Source organism: Dasypus novemcinctus, chromosome 6, assembly GCF_030445035.2.
Source record: "Dasypus novemcinctus isolate mDasNov1 chromosome 6, mDasNov1.1.hap2, whole genome shotgun sequence".
In the NCBI taxonomy this organism is placed as follows: Eukaryota; Metazoa; Chordata; class Mammalia; order Cingulata; family Dasypodidae; genus Dasypus; species Dasypus novemcinctus.
Window position 1 is genome coordinate 136,255,102 of NC_080678.1, and position 5,589 is coordinate 136,260,690.

General features: G+C 59.4%; 1 long non-coding RNA gene across 1 annotated transcript; it reads left to right on the forward strand.

The window, feature by feature from the left end:
- Positions 1-3,763: 3,763 nt before the first annotated feature.
- On the forward strand, positions 3,764-5,507 carry LOC139439136 (uncharacterized). The gene is made up of 4 exons (XR_011648970.1): positions 3,764-3,974; positions 4,223-4,307; positions 4,413-4,446; positions 5,427-5,507. It is a non-coding gene; the product is annotated as an uncharacterized lncRNA (long non-coding RNA).
- Positions 5,508-5,589: the final 82 nt, after the last annotated feature.

Genomic DNA, 5,589 nt, shown 5'->3' on the forward strand with positions numbered 1-5,589 from the left:
CAAATACCATACAGTGGGTTGGATTAAACAAAAAGCCAGCTAACAGGGAGGTGAAGAAGGTCAACCACCACACCAGGGAGCCAAGAGTGCCTACAACTGCAAACAGGAGAACTGCATCCATCATCCAAGTGGAAGCTAAGCCCCCTCTTGATACAGAGGTGGAGTGGACATAACCATCCCAGGGTCCACAGGATGAAGGAGTGGAGTATGGATTAGAGAGGACTTGCCGATGCTCTATTCTGGAATTGTGATTAGTGATGGAAGTAAATGTGGCATTGAGGTGGAGAAAGTGGCCATGGTGGCTGCTGGGGGTGGGGAGTGGGAAGAAAATATGTGATGTGGGGGCATTTTCTGGACTTGGAGTTGTCCTGGGTGATACTGCAGGGACAGTTACTGGACATTGTGTGTTCTCCCATGGCCCACTGGGTGGACTGGGGGAGAGTATGGACTTAAATGTGGACCACTGACCAGGTGGTGCAGCAGTGCTCATAGATGAGTTCACCGAGTGCAGCGAGTGTCCCATGATGTTGGAGGAGGTTGTTGTAGGAGGAGTGGGGTAAGGGGGGTGGGGGGTATATGGGGACCTCATATTTTTTTAATTTAATATTGAAAAATAAATAAAGACAAAAAAATTTATTGGCTCATGGTTTTGACGCTGAGAGAGGTCCAAGCCAAGATGATGCTTTCTTCCCGAAGACTGGCCTCCCAGGGCAGGCTGTTTAGGTCTTTGGTCCTGAGCCCCTATGTCATGATGCAATGCACATGGCAGCCTCTCCTGGTCTCCCCCTTCTCTTCTTGGCTCTGTTGACTTTTACCTTCCAGCTGCTCCCTCTGTGGCTTTTTCTCTGTGACCTTACCTATAAGGTCTTCAGTAACAGGATTAGGACCCATCGTGGACCACATACTACTGAGGCAACCTCATCAAAGTCCTTATCCTCAAGGGTTCATACCCAGAGTAATGGATTTGGTTTCAGAACATGTTTTTTATGGGATACAGAGCTCCAAACTGCCCAAAGGTACATTAACTGCTGGAAGGGAAAGGAAGGGCCTCCCTGTGGGTTGGTCCCTCTGATGCATGGCTTAGGGGAGACTTGAGTGGTCCCAGATCCAGGGAGAGAGCCAGCAGGGAACAAGGAGGCCTGGGGCCAGCCTTGCCCCCATGACTTACCTCTGCAGGCCTTCAGACTGCAGGCCTGCAAGGAACCCAGGCACTTGCCACTTCCCTCCATAACCTGAGTCATTCCCAGCTCCACAAAGCTGTACACAACAGATCTGTGGACGTGCAAAGACCTTGAACCCAGGGGAGATACATAGACACAAGCAGCTTCCCACCTGGCCAGAAGGGGCCTCAGCCTTCTCCAACCACCTCACTTCTTCCAGGCACTGAACACAACCTGGAGAAGCTTCTCCATTTACTCAGAGGGAGAAAGTACCTGAAAGTGTGGGTGGGAGGGCCTGTGGCTTTCCCTGCTGGTCAGTACCTGATGGGCTCAGCCAGCCAATCCACCGCCCCCATCCTGGCCCTCTTGGCCCCTCCAGGGTCCACACCTCCATCTGCCTGGGGCTGACTCAGCTTCAGCACTGGAAGGCCCTGGTCCAGGAAGCTCCTCTGACCTGGGCAAATGGGCTGGGGGCACCCCCTGCCCTGCTCACCAGATGCGCCATGGGGCCTGAGGGCTGTTGCTCTCCAAGGCTGTGTGTGGGAGGGAGGTGCCTGTTAGAGAGGCTGCTGGAATTGGGGGACAGGTAGAAACTCTCCCTGCCCTCTTGCCCAACAGGGCACCTCGTCCCCCTGACCCATGCCCTCTTGTCCTCAGGTCGACATTTGTGGGGAAAAACTGGAAAAGCATTTGCAACCTTGTTGCCGACATCGCAAATAAATTAAAGAAGTAAGGCTTCTCCGAGCTGCAGGCCCCTTGGGCTGTGGGAGCTCGGCCCTGGTCAGGCAGAGCACATATCCCTTGGAGCCTCTAGGGGTCTGCACGTCCCTCGGGTGGGAGCCCCGAGCCCAGTGCTCTGAGCCAGAGCAGAGGACACATGGACAGATGCCAGTGGATGCCCCCTGTGGTGACCGAGGGGTGGTGCCAAGGGGGGGGGAGCTCAGTAAAGACCATCCATGGCCAAGACAGGGAGGTGGTGACCAACTCCCCAGAGGGGGCTAATTGGTGGAGGAGGGAGGAGGGGAGATGGCGGAGAGGAAGGAGGGACAGAGCTGCAAGAATATCACAGTAGAAGGGAGATGCCTCAGAGATGCAGGTGCAGGTGTGTGCAGGTGTGTGCAGGTGTGCACATGCATCTTCTGGGGTGTGGGCTCTAGAGGTGGGCAGAATGCCATCCTGGCACCCGCTCTTGCGTGAAGCCTCCAAATCCTTCACTCAAGTTGTCGGCACTGTCTGGTGGGGAGTGGGCTCAAACGTGAGATGTGGTAGGGAGGGGGCAGCTGGGCTGTGGCCTGGCCTGGCTGCCTGGGTGTGCGGCTTCCAGCTGTGAGTGGCCTCTCACAAGTGGGCACTTCCTCGCAGCCCAAAAATGCGGATTTGCTTCATCACGTTCGACTCTCGGGGCTACGTGTCCATGGACCTCACCTCAGATGAGTAAGACCCCTGGATGCCCTCGGTGGACCCAGAGGCCCGGCAGGGCAGTGAGGAGTGAGCCCCAGTGCCAGGCGGGACAATGGGGGCAGTCAGGGTGCTGGAGCAAAGGGTCCGGGGAAGCCAGAGAGGGTCAAAAAGAGGAGCCCAAGGGCAGGGTCCTGCGAGCATGGGGCGGGCACAGCTGGGGGCATGCAGTGGCCTGAAGGGGGTCACAAAGCCTGGGGGTGGGGCTGGGGAAGTGCCTGGTGGATGCAGGGTCCAGGCACTTGGGGACACCAGCGCTGGGGTGGGGCCCCATGCCGAGTGGGGAGCCCAAATGAGACCTGGGGATATGTCATCCTGTGGGTGGTGCCTGGGGGTGGAGCAGAGCACACTGCCCGCACCTTGGAGGGAAGCCAGGGCAGCAGGGGAAGCAGGAGGCAGCACCCGAGAGGGGGCACCGGGGGGGCCAGGCCTCCCCATGGTGCTCCAGGAGGAGCTGCAAGGGCTGATGCTCTGGGCAGGGGTGAGAGCATGGAGGGGGAGTGTGTGTCATGTGGGTTTGGAGGTGGGAGGAAGCAAGTCTTGGAAGGCCCCTGGGTGGGGCTGTGGTGTCCAGGGGGAGCATGCCTGGGCCAGGAAGGCCCCCCCCAGGCAGGAGGCTGTGGGAGCCATGCAGGAGGGACACGTGCAGGGAGCCCCAAGTCCTCAAGCAGCAGCCCTGGGGGCGCGTGGCCTGCAGCAGAGCTGGGGCGGCCTGGGACTGGTGCTCCCACAGGTGCTCCCTGCCCGAGCTGAGGAGGGGTGGGGCAGAGGGGTGGGGTGGGGCCTGAAGGGGCCCTGGGCCTGGGAGCAGAGGGAGCCTGACCCGCTGGGGGGGTGTGGAGAGCGTGTGGCCATGGGTGGTGGGTGCAGGGTCATGGAGGGTCTGCTGTAGGGGCAGAGGCCAGAGCACAGGGGCTGGGTGGCCCCAGCTGGGCTGTCAGGAGAGTGAGACCTGGGAGGGGGGTTTCCTAGGGGAAGAGGCATCTGCAAGAGGAGGGGCTTGCCCAGGGAGGCGGAGCCTGCACACCAGCCTCCAGGGGTCCCAGCCCCACCTCCTGGGCTGGGCGGGCCTGTAAGTCTGCCCCCACTGCCCCGCCCTCTGCTCACAGCCCACGCTCCTCCCAGCTTTTGGCCTTTCTCCCGCAGCAGCCCAGGAACCCTCTCAGGCCTATTTGCTGCTTCCTCTAGCACTGACACAAGCATCTAGTGGCACTGAGTCCACACCCCCGCACAGGGGGCTGCTGAACAGAGGAGGGGGTGGGCAGTGGAGAAGCAGGACGAGCTTTCCCAAACTCAGCCTCCCGTGGGCCGCCTGCCGGCGGTCCCCCAGGAGTTCCACGGAAACACTGGTCCCTCGTGAGTGCTGCCTCGCAGCTGCACATGCAGGGATGCCCCCACTGTGGAGAGGATGGTCAGAGGCAGGGCCCCTGGGGCTGGGGGCTGGGTGCTGTGGGTAAGGGATGCACCCAGCAAGCCAGGTCGAGCCCATGGGGACAGCGGAGCCCTGTCTGCGTGTGAGATGCACCCGCGTCCTTGCACGTCCACGCAGAGTGACGGGGGAGGGCCACGCCCACCTCCACTGCCTTTTCCATGTTGCATTTCAGAGAATATCTTCAACAAGGCCTTCGGAGACTAACAGTTGAGCCCATTCTCGTGACATTTTCATACGTGAATGAAGGACTAGAGAAGGTACAGCTGCTGGAGCCTGGGGCTTTCATCCCGCCTGACTGCGTTCTTGGAGTGCTCCTTGTTCATCTAAACCCCTTGTCCCAACATTTCCTTCCTTTTTTGCAGGCAAATATGATGATCAGAAAAGCCGCCACTGGAGGTAAGCCCCTCCTGCCCGCCGTGGGCTCAGGGGCCGAGGGCAAAGCCGGGCTTGGGCATCAGCGCGTTCGGGTCCCAATCCCTCCCCCACATTCTAGCTCTGAGTTGGAGAAAGTTCCTTACGGTCTCCGAGTTACAGATTCCTCCCCTGGACAAGGAGGCTAAGGTAATACCCACCTCGCCTTTATGAGAACTAAGGTACCTGCCTGCACCTTTGGTCTTGAGAGGCTGAAGGTGTGTCCAGGTGAGGCCATTTCCCTCTCTGACCTGCACTTGGGAAAAAAAAAAGGAAGCAGCCAATGTTCCCGCACAGACGTAGGATTTGGTTTATGGATCTTCTCGATTGCCGCCCTTTGCTGCCCGCTGTGCCCTCTGAGCTGCACTGTGGCTTTCAGCTCTTCTTCCTTTCACCCTGTGCCTCCCTCCCTGATGGTGTTGGGTGCTGTCCTCAGACCAGGACTGACGTCCTTCCAGGCTTCCCAGGGGCCTGCACTGGGTTTTGCAGAGCCCTTAGCTGGGTGCATGGTCCCCCATCAAGGGCCTTGGCCAGGGGCTCTGGGGCCCAGGACACTGGCAGGAACCCCGAGGCCAGCCCGGCTCAAGGAGCCCTTACCCTGAACCTGCAGCCCACCCATTACGGCAGGTCAGCCTGTGGTCTCCCTGCTGTTCTGGAGTCTTGCACCTGTCAGGTGCATGAGCTGGGTTTCCCTTCCTGGCACAGGTGGTACCATCTGGTGGGGGAGGGTGGGGCAGCCTAGCAGGAGGTGCCCTGAGGTGGGCTTGGACTCCTGTCTGCCAGGTGGGTCCTGGGCTCAGGCCCTTCTCTGCTGAAAGCCTGCAGAGTAGGGTGGCCGGCACATGCGCCTCCCAGTGAGCTGCTCAGACCTTGCCCGCACGGGCAGCCCTGAGGTTCTGCCGCCACGGCTCCCTGGTGCACCCAAGGTCCCGTTCCCACCTGGGCCCTCTTTGCTTGTCCTCCAGGTAAGAAGGTCACCAGCATTGTCTATGCTCTGACGGCTGCAAAAATACCTAAAGGGGCAGACAGGCTGGCTGCGGAGGAAGTGAGTCCAATCCATCGTTACAGTCATTATGCTGCACTGATTCTGGGGAATTCTACTCAACACCTTCTTTCTCTTAGGCTCAA